The sequence below is a fragment of the Capsicum annuum genome, chromosome 3 (genome assembly GCF_002878395.1).
Source record: "Capsicum annuum cultivar UCD-10X-F1 chromosome 3, UCD10Xv1.1, whole genome shotgun sequence".
Taxonomy (NCBI): domain Eukaryota; kingdom Viridiplantae; phylum Streptophyta; class Magnoliopsida; order Solanales; family Solanaceae; genus Capsicum; species Capsicum annuum.
Window position 1 is genome coordinate 87,709,132 of NC_061113.1, and position 20,549 is coordinate 87,729,680.

The following is a 20,549-nucleotide window of genomic DNA, read 5'->3' on the forward strand; positions in this document are numbered from 1 at the left end:
TGGAAATTTGTCTGTCGGGCTGTTAAGCTAGATTGCTGGCTATACGGACTAAATCATACTTAATGCTTATAACCAAATGTAGTATTTCTTCAATTATATTCATTTTGGAAGCTATCTTTTAAAAATCTAGGAATGAATTTAAGTTAGGAAAAATGTGGGGTATTACAATAGATACCTCGTGGGGACATTCGTCATCGAATGTAGCTAATTAAGCTGAAAATATCTAGGAATCTAATGCTATAAGCTATCATGCACAACTGAAATAAACTAAATAGCTGAATCTTAAAATAATGAGCTGCTGAACTGACCTGTTAGTGCATGGACTTATATGAAAAATAGCTATATGGCTGAGATCGAAATGAGAGAGTCAACTTAGGGGTAAGTATTTCTTTAGGCCGGATCAAATTTCCTAAGAAAAAAATGAGTGGTTTATAACATGAAAGCTTAATGAAAACTTGGGGCATTATAACATCTCCCCCTTAAGATCGTTCGCCCCGGAATGATATTGATTTAGTTTAAATACGAGGAAAAGACTGAGATAATACGCATGATACTTGTGAATTAAATCATAACTTAATATTTGAATGTAAAGCTAATGTATGATGCATATATTGAGATGGATCTGCAATTTACCTATATGCAAACAAACTACCTCTTAAAATGGCCATACTTACAAAATTTTAGGTAGTAAGACTAAACTAAATTGGAAGATAGAAAACTATAGAATTTTTTCTGTCGGACTGTTAAGCCGGATTGCTAGCTATACGGACTGAATCTTACTAAATTCTCATACACTGATGAAGTATTTCTTAAATACTCTTTATTTTTGTAGCTATCCCTTAACATTCTAGGAATGAATTTAAGCTAGGAAAAATAAGGACTATCACAATAGCTCCCTCTTGGGAGCATTCATCCTCGGATGTGGCTAATTGCTCTACAAATGTTGAGGAATATAAGGCTATAAGTTATCATGCACAACTTAAAATAACTAACTATCTGAATCTTATAATAACTAGCTGCTGAACTGACCTATGAGTGCATGAACTTTCATGAAGAATAGCTATATGGATGAGATCGAATTGAGAGAGTCAACTTATGGGTAACAATTTCTTTAGGCTCGATCTAATTTCTTGAGAAAAAATGAGAGGTTTCTGACATGAAATATCTATGAAAAATTAGGGAATTACAACATATCCCCCATGGGATCCTTCGTCCCCCGGTGATACAGATTTAGTTGAAATTATAGGAAAAGGTTGAGATGATATGCAGGATACGTATGAATCGAATCAGGACTAAATATTTGAATCTGAAACTAATGTATGATGTATATACTAAAATGGATGCGTAATTTACATATATGTGATCAAACTACCTCATAAAATGGTAATACTTAAGATATTTCAGGTAGTAAGACTAGACTAAATTAGAAGATGGAAAACTATGGAAATTTGCCTGTCGGACTACTATGCAGAATTTTTGTCTATACAGATTGAGTCATACTGAATGCTCTTACTTAGATGGAGTATTTATTCAGTACTATTCATTTTGGTAGATATCCCTTAACATTCTAGGAATGAATTAGAGATAGGAAAAATATGAGGTATTATAATAGCTCCCCCTTGGGAATATTCGTCCTCAGATGTGGCTTATTGAGCTGAAAATACTTAGTAATCTAAGGCTATAAGCTATAATGCTCAACTTAAATTAACTAAATATCTGAATCATAAAATAATTTGTTGCTGAACAGACCTGTGAGTGCATGAACTTTCATGCAACATAGCTATATACCGGAGATCGAATTGAGAGAGTCAACTTTGGGGTAACAATTTATTTAAGCTGGATCAGATTTCATGAGGAAAAAGATGATATTTTTAAGACATTAAAGCTCTAAGAAAACTTGGGGAGTAACAATATCTCCCTCTTTGGATCATTTGTCCACAAATTATACTGATTTAGTTGAAATACTAGGAAAAGACTGTGATGATATGTATGATACTTATGAATTGAATCATGACTTAATATTTGAATATGAAAGTGATGTATGATGCATATATTGAGATAGATCTGAAATTTTCATATATGCGAACAAACTACCTCTTAAAATAGCCATACGCTCGAAATTTCAGGTATTAAGACTAGACTAAATTAGATAATTGAAAATAAGGGAAAGTTGTCTGCAGAAATGTTCAGCTGGCTATACGGACAGAATTATACTGAATACTCATACCCGGATGGAGTATTTCTTCAATACTATTAATTTTAGTTGCTATCTCTTAACATTCTAGGAACGAATTTAAGTTAGGAAGAGTACGGTGTATTACAATAGGTCCCCCTTGGAAAAATTCGCCCTTGAATGTGGCTAATTTGGCTAAAAATATTAAGGAATCTAATGCTATACATTATCATGTACAACTGATATAAACTAAATATTTGAATCTTAAAATAATGAGATGCTGAACTGACCTACGAGTGCATGAACTTTCATGAAAAATAGCTATATGGCTAAGATCAAAATGATAGAGTCAACTTAGGGGTAACAATTTCTTAGGATAGATCAGATTTTGTAAGAAAAAGAAAAAAGGTTTACGACATAAAAGCTCTATGAAAACACAGGGGATTACAAAATCTCCCACTTGGTACAGTTCGTCCCCGAATGATACTGATTTGTTGAAATACTATGAAAAGACTGAGATGATACGCAGGATACTTATGAATTGAATCATGACTTAATATTTAAATCTAAAACTGATGTGTGATGCATATACGGAGATGGATCTGTAATTCACTTATGTGCAAACAAATTACCTATTAAAATGGACTTACTCACGAAATTTCAGGTAGTGAGGCTAGACTAAATTGGAAAATAGAAAATTATGGAAATTTGTCTGTTGGACTGTTAAGCTGGATTGCTGTCTATACGAACTAAATCATACTGAATGCTCATACCCGGATGGAGTATTTATTCAACACTATTCAATTTGGTAGCTATCCCTTAACATTTTAGGAATGAATTTAAGCTAGGAAAAATATGGGGTATTAAAAAAGCTACCCCTTGGAAACATTCGTCCTCGAATTTGGCTAATTTATCTCAAAATATACATGAATCTAAGTTTATATGCTATCATCCAAAAATAAAATAAACTAAATAGTTGAATCTTATAAAATGAGCTGCTGAACGGACCTTCGAGTGCATGAACTTTCTGTAAATATAGATATATGGCTGAGATCAAAATAATGGAGTCAACTTAGGGGTAACAATTTCTTCAGGCTGGATCTGAATCTGTGTGAACAAGATGATGGTTTTACGACATAAAATCTCTATGATAACTCGGGGCATAACGACATCTCCCCTTGGGATTGTTCGTCCCCGAATGATACTGATTTGGTTGAAATACTAGTAAAAGACAGAAATGATATGTAGGATATTAATGAATTGAATAATGACTTTATATTTGAATCTAAAACTTATGTGTGATGCATATACGGAGATAGATCCATAATATACTTATATCCCAACAAATGACCTATTAAAATGGCCATACACACGAAATTTCAACGTTATTTACTTTGGTAGCAATCCCTTAACATTCTAGGAATGAATTTAAGCTTGGAAATATATTGGGTATTACAATAGCTCCCGCCTTTCGATCATTCATCCTCAAATGTGGCTAATTAAGCTAAAATATTAAGGAATCTAAAGCTATAAGCTATCATGCAAAACTCAAATACACTAAATAGCTGAATCTTAAAATAATAAGCTGCTGAACTGAGCTACGAGTGCATGAATTTTCATGAAAAATAGCGATATGACTGAGATCGTAATTAGAGGGTCAACTAAGGGGTAACAATTTGTTTAGGCTGGATCTGATTTTATGAGAAAAAGATAAGAGGTTTATGACATGAAAGCTCTATGAAAACTCGGGGCATTACAATATCTCCCCCTTAGGATCGTTCATCCCCGCATGATACTGATTTTGTTAAAATACTAGGAAAAAACTGATATTATATGTAGGATACATATGAATTCAATCATGACTTAATAATTGAATTTAAAATTGATGTATGATTCTTATACTGACATGAATCCGTAATTTACATATATGTGAAAAACTACCTCTTATAATGGCCATACTCATGAAATTTCAGGTAGTAAGAACAGACTAAATTGGAAGATGGAAAACTATAGAAATTTATCTGTCGAACTATTAAGCTAAACTGCTGGGTAAATGGATCGAATCATACTGAATGCTCATACCTAGATGGAGTATTCCTCAAACACTATTAATACTGGTAGCTATACCTTAATATTCTAGGAATGAATTTAAGCAAGGAAAAATATAGGGTATTACAATTGATCCCCATTGGGAACATTCGTCCTCGAATGTGGCTAATTGAGCTGAAAATACTAAGGAATGTAAGGCTATAAGCTATCATGCATAACTGAAATAAATTAAATAACTTAATCTTAAAATAATGAGCTATTGAACTAACATACGAGTGCATGAACTTTTATGATAAATAGTTATATGGCTGAGATCAAATTGAGAGAGTCAACTTAGGGGTAACTATTTCTTTAGGATGGATCTGGTTTCATGAGAAAAAGATGAGAGGTTTACGACATGAAAACTCTATGAAATCTTGGTGAATTACAACATCTTCCCCTTGCGATTATTTATCCCTAAATGATACTGATTTGGTTGAAATACAAGGGAAAAACTGAGATGATACACAGGGTACTTACGTGTTTAATAATGAATTAATATTTGAATCTGAAACTCATGTATGATGCATATACTAATATGGATCCGCAATTTACATAGATGCGAATAAACTGCATATTAAAATGGCCATACTCACAAAATTTAAGGTAGTAAGACTAGACTAAATTGGAATAAGGTAAACTATGGAAATTCTTCCATTGGACTGTTAAGCTGGTTTGCTGGCTATATGAACTGAATCAAACTGAATGCTCATACCCAATGGAGTATTTCCTCAACACTATTCAGTTTGGTAGCTATCCCTTAACATTCTAGGAATGAATTTAAGCTAGGAAAAATATTCGGTATTATAATACATCCCCTATGGTAACATTCATCCTCGTATGGGGATACTTAAGCTTAAAATATAGAGAAATATATGGCTGTAAGCTATCATGTACAACTAAATTAAACTAAATAGATGAATCTTAAAATAATAAACTGCTGAACTAACTTGCGAGTGCATGAACTTTCATGAAAAATAGCTATATGGCTGAGATCGTAATAAGAGGGTCAACTAAGGGGTAATAATAACTTTAGGCTTGATCTGATTTAGTGAGAAAAATATAAGAGGTTTATGACATGAAAGATCTATGAAAACTCTGGGCATTACAATATCTCTCCCTTGGGATCGTTCGTCCCCAAATTATACTCATATGAATGAAATACTAGGAAAAGACTACGATTATATGCAGGATATATATGAATTGAATCATGACTTAATATATGACTATGAAATTGATGTTTGATGCATATACTGATATGGATCCGCCATTTACATATGTGTGAAAAAACTACTTCTTAAAATTAACATACTCACAAAATTTTAGGTAGTAAGAATAGACTAAATTAGAAGATGGAAAACTATGGAACTTTGTCTTTTGGATAGTTAAGCTGAATTGCTGGCTATACAGACTGAATCCTACTTAATGCTCGTACCCCGATTGAGTATTTTTTTCAACACTATGCATTTTAGTAGTTATCCCTTAACATTCTAGGAATGAATTTAAGCTAGGAAATATATGGGGTATTACAATAGCTCCTCCTTGGGAACATTAATCCTCAAATGTGGATTATTGAGCTGAAATACTGAGGAATGTAAGGCTATAAACTATCATTCACAACTGAAATAAATGAAATAGCTAAATCTTAAAATAATGCGATATTGAACTAACATGCGAGTGCATGGACTTTCATGAAAAATAGTTATATGGCTGAGATCAAATTGAGAGAGTCAACTTAGGGGTAACAATTTCTTTAGGCTGGATACAATTTCATGAGAAAAAGTTGAGAGGTTTAGAGATGAAATCTCTATGAAAACTCGAGGCATTACGACATCTCTCCCTTTAGATTATTTATCCTCGAATAATACTTATTTGGTTGAAATACTAGGAAAAGACTGAGATGATACACAAGATACTTATGAATTGAATCATGACTTAATATTTGAATATGAAATAGAAGTATGATGCATATATTGAGATGGATCTGAAATTTACATATACGTGAACAAACTACCTCTTAAAATGGCCATACTCATGAAATTTCAGGTATTAAGACTAGACTAAATTTGAAGATGGAAAACTATGGAAATTGGTCTATCGGACTGTTAAGATGGTTTGCTAGCTATACAGATTGAATCATACTGAATGCTCATATCCCGATGGAGTATTCCTTCAACACTATTCATTTTGGTTGCTATCCCTTGACATTCTAGAAATGAATTTAAGCTAGCAAAAATATGGGGTATTACAACAGCTCCTTTGGGAGAATTCGCCCTCGAATGTGTCTTATTAAGCCAAAAATACTGAGGAATCCAAGGATATAAGCTATCATGCTCAAATAAATTAAACTAAACAGTTGAATCTTAACATAATGAGTTGTTGAACTGACTTGCGAGTGCATGAACTTTCATGAAAAATAACTATGTGGATGAGATCGTAATGAGAGGGTCAAATTAAGGGTAACAATTTCTTTAGGCTTGATCTAATTTAGTGAGAAAAAGATAAGAGGTTTATGTAATGCCCCACAAAATCCTCTTCTAGTCTGAACCTTAAAGCTTATTTGGTAAAGCAAAAGTCCAAGTCAAAATGTTTCATAATTATAATCCCATGTATGAAATACTTTGAATTGTGTGGGAATCTATTATACCATGAATTAAGATCATAGACGTCCCCTAATTTACGGACGAGTTGAAAATTTTCCTATCGTTCAAGTTTTAGTGACCGTCAAAATTTGGGTCAACTTCAATTGACCATAACTCATTTTATATGAAGAACTTAGTGTCTTTATATATATCGAATCAAATATATTTGATTTAGCTTTCCATTGATACCAATTTCACCTAAATCCAATATTGGAGCAAAGAGTTATGCCTATTTTACTCCATTATGTCAATCTAGAAAACATTCAGGACGTTTCTAACGGGCTATCACATTTTTGATGATCTTTTGGACAATTTCGTCACATTCTGACAACATTTCTGATGACATTGTCAGCCTTGGGCAGAAAATCAAGAATTGGACCCGTTTTGTGATAACCATTCGTGACGGCCTATCACAGACCTCACAGCCTGTCTGGAATACCATCAAGAAGATCTTTTCCAGGGCATTTTTGCAAGGGTATTTTGGTCCTTTCCTACTTTTTTGAGCCTCTATAAATATGAGGAACCCTCATAAAACCCTAATTTTGCCATTTTTCTTCAAATTCTCGAAACAGAGAATATCTAGTGTTTTAATTCAAGAACCTTAATCCTCCAAAAATTCATTCATAAATCTTTAAGGTTTCTTCAAGAATCAAGTTCCTCATAGTGTGGGCATCAAGAATTTATTTATTTCAAGTATGGATAGAGTTTCAAGTAATAAAGTCCATCCAATTTCAAAGGTTAAGGTATGTAGATGTTGATTCTTGGGTCCCTTTCATACATGAAGCTCAAAAACTCTTTTAAAACCTAAAAGATTTTTTATGTTTATGAGTTGTTAATGAGTTGTATGTGTTGAAATAGATGTTTAATGTGTTGCTGAGTATTGATTTATATTTTCCAACAAAATTTATGAGCTTTGACCCTAGTAGCTGGAATTCATGCGATGTTTGTAATACACCCACTTAAAGTTATTTTTCCATGTGATGTGTTCATGACTTTTGGGTGTAGAAATGGTTGAATAAGTGAAGAATGTTCCCCATAGGTTTGATAAAGATATTAGGTGAAACATAAGGGCCACTATATTATATTTAATAGGAAACGCCAAATTGTGAGCTAGTCCATGCATGCCTTAGTGAGTGAAATATGCCAAGATAGCATGAAATCTCCAAGTAGGCATAAAATCGGTCATGTCTAATGGTTGTTGAAAAACCCTAGTGAACAAGCCGAGATATGATGGTTGTAAATTCCCTGATTTTGTGCTCTTTCGTATATGCTAAGCTTTTAATACATGTCAAGTGGTTAGCAAGTAAATAGTGATGTGTTAGTATGAAGCTTCCCCCAAATAAACTGATATCCAAATACCTGACAAGACTAATATAGGTATGAAGTACTTGATGTAAGATCTCGTTGAATGGGGTATAATCCAATAGTTTGTCTTTACTAGGCTAGTATATGATAGTGAACCGATGTTGATAATTCTTAAAGGTTTGGAGTGACCCTTTGGTAGTTTTGATGATGAATAGAGGTCTATGTTTCCTAAATGCTTAATGTGATGTCCTAAGAATCTTGAGATGGAAAGTACGTTGTGATGCCCAACTACTTGAAGTGATTCTTTAACGATTGTGATAATACATGAATGATTGTAATGATGAATGAATGCTTGTAATGATGAATAAATAATTGTAGTGATGAATGGATGACCGTGATAATGCATGAATGATTTGTGATGAAGAATGATTATGTCTTACTTTTATGTTATTAAGTCATGGGGGTATTTATACCAAAAAATAGAGTTGTGGTCTAGAGCCCGTGTTAGTTTCTCAATAATTCCAATCGAGCCATGATTCTCAGATCTCAGTGAACTATAGAACTCTGTATCCTCAAACATGTGTGAAGCTTAATAAAGCTCAGTAATCTCAATTATCTCTGTAATCTCTGTATCGCTAGTAATCTAGCCTCAGACCTGTAATTAGCTCAGTTCTAATAGTATACAAGTCATTCAATCATAATCTCAGAAGCGATTCAAGTAACCTATTCAAGCTCTGTATCGTCAGTCAGATACCATAAATCGATAACTTTTCTGTCAGATATGGAACCAACTGATCTCAGTGTAACTCAGTCAGACCTTTTGAGTGATATGATCAGTGTCATATTCAGTTCAGCCAGTTTCACTTGAGAATTTAGTTCTAAGTCTTTCAGTTGGGAGTAGAAACTAGCACCGAGAGAGCTCAAGGATTGGAACTCACCTACTAGTAGATGGTGTGATTCTTAGAAGCAATCTATGTCTTTCAGAACTACGTAGCCATCGTAGGATGAGACATCACACCTGTGAGTTGACGGTAGATGAGAAACATCATACCTGCTAGATGAGGGAAGATGAGGTGGCTGGACCTGCTAGATGAGGGCTCCACCATTCTCATTTGAGGACCTGCTAGATAAGGGTAACATAGAGTCATCTTTACCAGTGGTGCGGTAATGATACCCTTCCAACTGGGGCACTGTTTGAACCTCATATATGTTAGATTGCGGTATGTCTGTTAAGTGACTACATCCCACAGTTTTAGTTTTAGATTCATTCTTATTTTCAAAATTATTCTTCAGAAATAAGGACTGTCAGATACAGTCATCTATGATTATGAGGAACTCAGATAGTTCCATTGATTTATGGGCTATCCCATCAGATAAACTTGGTCTTACATACAGTTAGTTGATACTATATTCAAAGATATAATGTCAGATAGACATAATCACAGTATTAGATTTCTATTAAGTATTCTTATTATCAGATTTAGATATAATCATATTTCTTATCATTGATAAAGGTTCCAAAATCATCTGTTAGAAAGGTGGATCTCTAATTCTATCAGTCGAAAGTGGTAAGTCCAAGAATTCAGTCGTTAATATAAGCACATCCAGATCCTCAGTTATCAATATCAGATAAGTCAGTGATTCAGTATCTCAGTGTCAGTAGTGAGTTCAGTCTGTAGTAAAGTGGTATCTGAGTTTTAGTATCTAGAGTTGCGATAATTGTGTTTATGTTTTGTGCATTCATGTATGTGTTCTCATGTGGCATTTTCATGAATATTCAGTTTAGGTATTGTGCATGCATAAACCCCTGCATTAGCCTACCTCGTCTACATACTCGGTAGATTTTTGTACTGATGCATTTGCGCTACGGTATTTTATTGACACCATAGGTTTAGAGGTGTAGGATCCAATTTATCCTCAGCAGTTTGGTCCTACTCAGCAGCAGTAGCAGTGAGTCCACTTCTTTCAAGGACGAGTCTTAGTTTACCATTATTGTTTCAGACTTTGTTTATTTTTTGTTGACAAAGTTAGTTAGGGACATGTCCCATCAACTCCACAGTTCAGACAGTTAGAGGCTTTTCAGATGGATGTATTAGTATTCTATTTTCAGCTTTGAGTATGTATAGATGTGTTGAACCTTATGGCAAGTTTCTGCATTTTGTTTTAGATATTATCCAGTAGCGATGTGTGTTTTAGGTATGGTGAATCAGGCCATAGAAAGCAAGAATGTAGAGTTCTGACTCAAAGGGGTAGACTTGAGGCGTTTTAGACTCGCCTTGATCGAGAAGGATTCCCTACAATAAACCCGGGTAAGTTATGAGCCCTTTATCTTTATGTTATGCATTGATATATCCTTTGCTCTCATTTTGAGCTTATAAGTTATCATGAGTCATGCATAAGTTTCAAATCTTGATTGGTCAATTATGACCCAGTCTGTAGATGCCCCGCATACCGCTCCAGTATTTTAGCGAAGTGTGTTTAGAGGGACATAGAGTCCCAAGGTGGAGATACCCCATGGTATTATGATGTTGCATGCCATTACCTTCTTCTCGATGCATGTTAAGATTTTCCTTACAAAGTTAGCAGCAATCATTATTGCATTGTTAAGTCATGCTTTCAAAAGTCAGCTTAGCCGAACATTTATGCATTAGATATACGCATTTAGTAGAAAGAGTTCAGTTTGTCATCGTGTGTTTAGTCGTGTATTCATGAGATCATCCCAGTTATGAGTCCATGCATCAGATATGCACGTGTATTATAAGAATTCAGGTATAAGTATAATCAGTCGAGTATTCCATACATCATATTTGCATGCCCAGTGTGAGAACTCTATATGTTATTCATTCCAGTTGCGTAGTCCTAATCTGAGTTGTTTCCATTTCTTGAGTAAGTTCTGTTGATCCATATTCTCATTCTATCAAATGACATTCGAGGAAGAATGTTCTCAAGGGGAAGATAATGTAATTTCCCACAAAATCCTCTTCCAGTCTGAGCCTTAGAGCGTATTTGGTAATGCAAAAATCCGAGTCAAAATTTTTCAGAAATATCCTCCCAAGTAAGAAATACTTTGAATCATGTGGGAATCCATTTGAGCATGAATTAAGATCATAGAGGTCCCCTAACTTCTGGACGAATTGAACACTTTCCTATCGTTCAAGTTTTAGTGACCGTCAAAATTTGGGTAAAATTCAATTGACCATAACTCGTTGTATATGAAGAACTGGGTGTATTTCTATATATAAAATCAAATATCTTTGAATTATCTTTCCAACGTTACCAATTTTGCCTATATCCGATATCGAAGAAAAGAGTTATCCCCATTTTACTCCCGTATGTCAAGCTGGAAAATAGTGACGATGTTTCTAACGGATTATCACATTTTTGACGACCTTTTTGATGTCATCGTCACATTCTGACGATATTTCTTATGATGTCGTCAGCCCTGGGCAGAAAATCAAGAATTGGACCCCTTTTGTGACTACCATTCATGGTGGCCTATCACGGACCTGACGGCCTGTCACGGATGGCGTCAAGAAGATTTTTTCAGCAATTCAAGGGCATTTTTGCAGGGATATTTTGGTCATTTTCCACTTTTTTGAGCCTCTATAAATATGAGGAACCCTCATTCAAACCCTAAATTCTCCATTTCTCTTCCAATTCTCTAAAGAGAGAATATCTAGGGTTTTAATTCAAGAACCTTAATCCTCGAAATATTCATCCATAAATCTTCAAGCTTTCTTCAAGATTCAAGTTCCTCATAGTGCGAGCTTCAACAATTTATTTGTTTCAAGTATGGAAAAAGTTTCAAGCACTAAAGTTCATCCAATTTCAAATGTTAACATATGTAGATGTTGATTCTTGGGTCCCTTTCATCCAAGAAGCTCAAGAACCCTTTTTAAAACTAAAAGATTTTTATGTTTATGTGTTGTTAATGATTTGTTTGAGTTGAAATAGATGTTTAATGTGTTGTTGAGTTTTTATTTATGTTTTCCTACAAAATTTATGAGCTTTGACCCTACTATGTGGAATTTAGTTGATGTTTGTGATAGACCCTCTTGAAGTTATTTTTCCATGTGATATGTTCATGACTTTTGGGTGTAGAAATGGTTGAATAGGTGAGGAAAGTTCCCCATAGGCTTGATAAAGACTTAGGTGATGAATAAGGGCCACTACAGTATGTTGAATAGGAAACCCAAAATTGTGAGCTAGTCCATGAATGCCTTAGTGAGTGAAATGTCCCAAGATAGCATAAAATCCCCAAGTAGGTGCAAAATTGGTAGTGTCTAATGGTTGTTGAAAGACCATAGTAATCAAGTCGACATATGATGTTTGTAAATTTCCAAATTTTGTGCTCTTTGATATATGTTAATCTTTTAATACATGTCAAGTGGTTAGCAAGTAAATAGTGATGTGTTAGTATGAAGCTTCCCCCAAATAAAGTGATATCCAAATACCTGACAAGACTAATATAGGTATGAAGCACTTGATGTAAGATCTCGTTGAATGGGGCATAATCCAATAGTTTGTCTTCCCTAGGCTAGTATATGATAGTGAACTGATGTTGATAATCCTTAAAGGTTTGGAGTGACCCTTTGGTAGTTTTGATGATGAATAGAGGTTTATGTTTCCTAAATGGTTAATGTGTTGTCCTAAGGATCTTGAGATGGAAAGTACGTTGTGATGCCCAACTACTTGAAGTGATTCTTTAACGATTGTGATAATACATGAATGATTGGAATGATGAATGAATACTTGTAATGATGAATAAATAATTGTAGTGATGAATGGATAACCGTGATAATGTATGAATGATTTGTGATGAAGAATGATTATGTCTTACTTTGATGTTGTCGAGTCCTGGAGGTATTTATACCTGAAAATAGAGTTGTTGTCTATAGTCCATGTGAGTTTCTCAATAATTCCAATCGATCCATGATTCTCAGAACTTAGTGAACTGTAGAACTCTGTATCCTTAGACTAGTGCGAAGATTAAAAGAACTCAGTAATCTCAGTTATCTCTGTAATCTCTATATTTATAGTAATCTATCCTTAGACCTGTAATCAACTCAGTTCTAATAGTATTTAAGTCATTCAATCCTAATGTCAGAAGTGATTCGAGTAATCTATTCAAGCTTTGTATTGTTAGTCAGATACCATGATTCGATATCTTTTCCGTTAGATACGGAACTAAGTGATCTCAGCATAACTCAGTCAGACCTTTTGAGTAATATGATCAGTGTCAAATTCAGTTCAGTTAGTGATCAGTTGAGAGTTCAGTTCTGAGACTTTCAGTTGGGAGTAGAAACAAGTGTTGAGCGAGCTCAAGGATGAGAACTCACCTACTAGTAGAGGGTGTGATTCTTAGAAGCAATCCTTGTGATCCTGAACTACGTAGCCAGCGTAGGTTGAGACATCAAAAATCTTAGTTGTGCTAGATAAGAGACATCACACCTGCTAGATGACGGTAGATGAGGTCGCTTTGCCTGCTAGATGAGGGCTCCACCGTTCTCATTTGAGGACCTGCTAGATTAGGGTCACATAGAGTTGTCTTTACTAGTGGTGCGGTAATGACACCCTTATAACTGGGGCATAGGTTTGACCCCACATGTGGTAGATCGGGAAATGTCGGTTAAGTGACTACTTCCCACTGTTTCCGTTTTAGATTCAGTCTCAATTTCAAAAGCAGTCTTCCGAAATCAGGACTGTCAGTTATAGTCATCTATCATTGCGAGGAATTCAGATAGTTGCATTGATTTATGGGCCATCCCATCAGATAGACTTGGTCTCACATACAGTTATTTGATATTATATTTAGAGATATGCTGTCAGACAGGATTGATCACAGTATCAAATTTCTTATCATTGATAAAGCTTCCGAAATCATCTGTTAAAAAGGTTGATCTTTAATCCTATCAGTCGAAAGCAATAAGTCCAAGAATTCAGCCACTGATGTAAGCATATACAGATCCTCAGTTATCAGTATCAGATGAGTCACTAATTCAGTACCTCAGTGTCAGTAGTGAGTTCAGTCTGCAGTAAAGTGGTATCTAAGTTTCAATATCTAGAGTTGCGATAATTGTGCTCATGCTCTTTGCATTCATGTATGTGTTCTTATATGAAATTTTCATGATTATTTATTTTAGATATTGGGCATGTATGAACCCTTGCATTAGCCTACCCCGTCTACATACTCGGTATATTTTTATAATGACGCATTTTTTTATTTGACACCATAGGTTCAGAGTCATAGGATCACGTTTATCCTTAGCAGTTTGGTCCCAGTCCACACAGTAGCAGTGAGTCCACTTCTTTAGAGGATGAGTCTCAGTTTACTACTATGATTTCATACTTTGTTTATTTTCTATTGACGGAGTTAGTTGGGGACATATCCCATCAACTCCACAGTTCAGACAGTTAGAGCCTTTTCAGATGGATGTATTAATATTCAGTTTTCAGCTTTGAGTATGAATAGATATGTTGAACCTTATGTCAAGTTTCCACATTTTTCAGATATTATGCAGTGTACAGGTGCAGATATCAAAAAAGGGTTAGCTTGTGGTCCTTCGGGTCCATATGCAACATGTGACGTCTCGGTATTGGATTTGGGGGTTTTACATTTATGACATGAAAGCTCTATGAAAACTCAGGACATTACAAGATCTCCCCTTTGGGATCATTCGTTCCCGAATGATACTGATTTGGTTGAAATTCTAAGAAAAGACTGAGATTATTTGTAGTATATATATGAATTGAATAATGAGTTAATATTTGAATCTAAAACTGATGTATGATGCATATAATAAGATGGATTTGCAATATGCATGTATGCGAGCAAAATACACCTTAAAATGGCCATACTTTCGAAATTTCAAGTAGTAAGAATAGACTAAATTGGAAGATGGAAAAGTATAGAAATTTGTCTACCGGACTGTTAAGCTGGATTGCTGGCTATATAGACTAAATCATACTGAATGCTCATACCCCGATGGAGTATTTCTTCAACACAATTTTTTTGTAGCTATCCCTTAACATTTTAGAAATGAATTTAAGCAAGGAAAAATACGGGGTAAGATAATAGCTCCCCCTTGGGAACATTCATCCTTGAATATGGCTAATTGAGCTTAAAATATTAAGGAATTTAAGGCTATAAGGTATCATGCACAACCGAACAACGAGCTACTGTACTGCCATGCGAGTGCATTAACTTTCATGAAAAATAGTTGTATGGATGAGATCAAATTGAGAGGGTCAACTTAGGGGTAACAATTTCTTTAGGTTGGATCTTATTTCATAAGAATAAGATGAGATTTTTACAACATGAAATCTCTATTAAAACATGGGGCATTACAACATCTCGCCCTTGGGATCGTTTGTCCCTGAATGATACTGATTTGGTTGAAATTGTAGCAAAAGACTGAGATGATATGCAGGATACTTATGAATTGAATCATGACTTAATATTTGGATCTGAAACAGATGTATGAGCATATACTGAGATGGATCAATAATTTAAATATATGTGAACAAACTACCACATAAAATGGCCATACTCACGAAATTTCAGGTAGTAAGATTACACAAAATTGGATGATAGAAAACTATGGAAATTTTTCTATAGGACTGTTAAGCTGGTTTGCTGGCTATACAGACTGAATCATTCTGAATACTCATACCTAGATGGAGTATTTATTCAACACTGTTCATTTTTGTGGCTATCCCTTAATAGTGGAATAAATTTAAGTTAGGAAAAATATATGGTATTACAATAGCTCCCCTTGGGGAACATTCATCCTCGAATAAGGCTAATTGAGCTGAAAATACTAAGGAATGTAAGGCTATAATCTATCATGCAGAAATAAAATAAACTAAATTGATGAATCTTAAAATAATAATCTATTGAACTTACATGCGAGTGCATGAAGTTTCATGAGAAATAGATGTAGGGATGAGATCAAATTGACTGTGTCATCTTAGGGGTAAAAATCTATTTAGGATGGATCTAATTTAGCAAGAAAAAGATGAGAGGTTTACAATATGAAAGTTCTATGAAAACTTGGGGCATTACAATATCTTCACCTTGGGATCATTTGTCCCCGAATGATACTGATCTAGGAAAAGACTGAGAGGATACGTAGGATACTAATGAATTTAATCATGACTTAATAATTAAATCTTAAATTGATGTATGATGCATATACTGAGATGGATCCATAATTTAAATATATTCGAACAAACTACCACTTAAAATGGCCAGACTTACGAAATTTCAGGTAGTAAGACTACTAAAAATTGGAAGATGGAAAACTATGGAAATTTGTCAGTCGGATAGTTAAGTTAGATTGATGGCTATACGGACAGAATCATACTGAATGCTCATACCCTGTTGGAGTATTTCATCAATACTATTCATTTTGGTATCTAGCCCTTAACATTCTAGGAATGAATTTAAGCTAGGAAAAATATGGGGTATTATAATAGCTCCCCCATGGGAATATTCGTCCTCGTTTATGGATAATTAAGCTGAAAATATGGAGGAATCTAAAGCTAAAAGCTATCATGAAAAACTGAACAAAACTAATTAGTTGAATCTTAAAATAATGAGCTGCTGAACAGACCTGTAAGGGCATGAACTTTCATGAAAAATAGCTATATGGCCGAGATGGAAATAAGAGAGTCAACTTAGGGGTAACAATTTATTTAGGTTGGATTAGATTTTGTTAGAAAAAAATGAGAGGTTTCTGACATGAAAGCACTATGAAAACTTGAGGCATTACAATATCTCCCCCTTGGGATCGTTCGTCCCCGAATAATACTGAGTTGGTTAAAATAAAAGGAAAAGAGTGAGATGATAAGCAGGATACTTATGAGTTGAATCATGACTTAATATTTGAATCTTAAACTGATGTATGATGCATAAACTAAGATGGATCCGCAATTTAAATATATGCGAATAAACTACCTCTTAAAATGGCCAGACTCACAAAATTTCAGGTAGTAAGACTACACAAAATTGGAAGATGGAAAACTATGGAAATTTGTTTGTCGAACTATTATGCTGTATTGCTGGCTATACAGACTAAATTATACTGAATGCTCATACCCCTGATGAAGTATTTCATCAACACTATTTATTTTGGTACCTATCCCTTAACATTTTAGGAATGAATTTAAGATGGGAAAAATACGGGGTATTACAATAGCTCCTCTTTGGGAACATTCGTCCTCTAATTTGTCTAATTAAGCTAAAAATTCTTAGGAATCTAAGGCTATAAGATGACACGCACAATTGAAAAAAACTAAATAGTTGAATCTTAAAATAATAAGCTACTGAACTGACCTTCAAGTGCATGAACTTACATGAAAAATAACTATATGGCTTAGATCAAAATAAGAGAGTCAACTTACTGATAACTATTTCTTTAGGCTGGATCAAATTTTATGAGAAAAGGATGAGAGGTTTACGACATGAAAACTCTATGAAAACTCAGGGCATTACAACATCTCCCCCTTGGGATCGTTCATCCTTGAATAATTCTAATTTGGTTGAAATACTAGGAAAAAACTAGGATGATACGCACGATACTTATGAATTGAATCATGACTTAATATTTGAATCTAAAACTAATGTATGAAGCATATGTTGTGATGGATCCAAAATTTACATATATGCAAATAAACTAACTCTTAAAATGGCCATACTCACGAATTTCAGGTAGTAAGACTAGACTAAATGGCAAGATGGAAAATTATGGAAATTTATCCGATGGACTATTAAGCTAGATTGATGGCTATACGGACTGAATCATACTAAATGCTCATACCCTGATGGAGCATCTTTCAACACTATTCATTTTGGTAGCTATACCATTACATTTTAGGAATGAATTTAAGCTAGAAAAAATACTGGGTATTACAATAGGTCTCCCTTGGAACATTCGTCCTCGAATGTGGCTAATTAAGATGAAAATACTGAGGAATCTAAGGCTATAAGCTATTATTCATAACTGAATTAAACTAAATAGCTGAATCTTATTATAATGAGCTGCTGAACTGACTTGCGATTGCATAAACTTTCATGAAAAATAGTTTTATGGCTACGATCGAAATAAGAGAGTCAGCTTAGGGGTGATAATTTATTAAGTCTGAACCTAATTTTGAGAGAAAAAGATGAGAGGTATATGAAATGAAAGTTGTATGAAAAGTCGTGGCTTTACAATGTCTCCCCCTTGGGATCATTCGTCCCCCAATGATAGTGATTTGGTTGAAATACTAGGAAAAGACCGAGATAACATGCATGATATTTATGAATTGAATCATGACTTAATATTTAAATCTAAAACTAATGTTTAACTAATAAACTGAGATGGATCTTCAATTTATGTATATGAGCACAAACTACCTCTTAGAATGGACATACTCACAAAATTTCAGGTAGTAAGACAAGAATAAATTTGAAGATAGAAAACTATGGAAATTTATTTGATGGACTGTTAAGCTGGATTGCTGTCTATACGGACTAAATCATACTGAATGCTCATACCCCTGATGGAGTATTTAAACAACACTATTCATTTTGGTAGCTATTCCTTAACATTCTAGGAATGAATTTAAGCTAGGAAAAATAGGGGGTAATACAATAGCTCTCCCTTGGGAAAATTCATCCTCGAATATGGCTAATTAAGCTAAAAACACTTAGGAATCTAAGGCTATAAGATATCATGCAAAACTCAAATAAACTAAATAGCTAAATCTTATAATAATGAGCTGGTGAACTAACTTGCGAGTGCATGAACTTTCATGAAAAATAGCTATATGGCTGAGATCCAAATGAGAATGTTAACTTAGGGGTAACAATTTATTTAGGTTGGATGTAATTTCATGAGAAAATAATTAGAGGTTTACGACATGAAAGCTCTATGAAATTTCAGCAACATCTCCCCCTTGGGATCGTTCATCCCCGAATAATATGGATTTGGTTGAAATACTAGCAAAAGACTGAGATGATACGATGAATACTTATGAATTTAATCTTTAGTTGATATCTGAATCTAACACTAATGTATGATGCATATACTGATATGGATCCACAATTTACGTATATGAGAACAAGCTATCTCTTAAAATGGCCATACTCACGAAATTCCAGGTAGTAAGACTAGACTAAATTGGTAGATGGAAAACTATTGAAATTTGTTTGCAGGACAATTAAGCTGGACTTCTAGCTATATAGACTTAATCATACTGAATGCTCATACCCCTGATGGAGTATTTAATCAACACTATTGATTCTTGTAGCTTTCCCTTAACATTCTAGGAATAAATTTAAGTGTAACACTCTAATTTTCTATAACCAAAATGCCACACAGTGCTCATGATCTCGAAGGAGCACAAGCTAACCCTTTTCTGATATTTGTACCTGAGCACTGCATAATATAATAAAATATATGCAGAAAATAGTGAAAACTTGCCATAAGGTTTAAAACATCTGAAATACATAAATTTGAAAACTGAATACATATATATCTGTCTGAAAATACTGTAGCCTGAAAGCCTATAAAATGTCAGCACAGTGGAGTTTATGGGATATGTCCCCAACTAACTCCACCTGATAAAAATAAACTAAGTCTAATGACATAATAAAATAAGGATCATCCTCGAATGAAGAGAACTCACTGCTACTTCTACTGCTCTGGCTGAGTCTGGACTGCTAAGGGTGCTCTGGATCTGGCACTTCTAAACCTATGGTATAAGACACCACAGTGCAAGAGAAAAGGATGTGTCAGTAATTTGAATGTACTAGTATGCTAGATGAGGTTAGGCTAAATGGAAGGGCTATATGCATGATCAATAACTAACTAAATGATATGTAAGAGATGGATTAGCATACATAGAGAATCTATATCTACTTAACATACTGTGAAAAATATGACTGAGCATACTGGGACTAAATCTGATAACTTAAACTAAATTTAATGTCAATCTGAGATTTTTGAACATACTTAGATTATACGTATCTAAAGCTACTAAAATTGATATTTGTACTTATTAATACTGATCAATTGGATGACTGAGTCAACCTATTACTGATATTAACTGGTTGAATTTGAGATCAAATCTATCTAGCAGGATGATCTCTAAATCTTCTAGTAATGATTAAGATTGACTAGGCTTGAGATCAGGCCTAACTAAAGGGTGATCTATGGAACTAATATTAAGAATACTAAACTAAATCTGAAACTGAGATCAATCCTATCTATCGGGTGACCTCTATAGGTACTGATACTGAATAACTTTATGTGAGACCTAGCCTATCAAGCGGCTGGTCAATAAATCTATGGAAC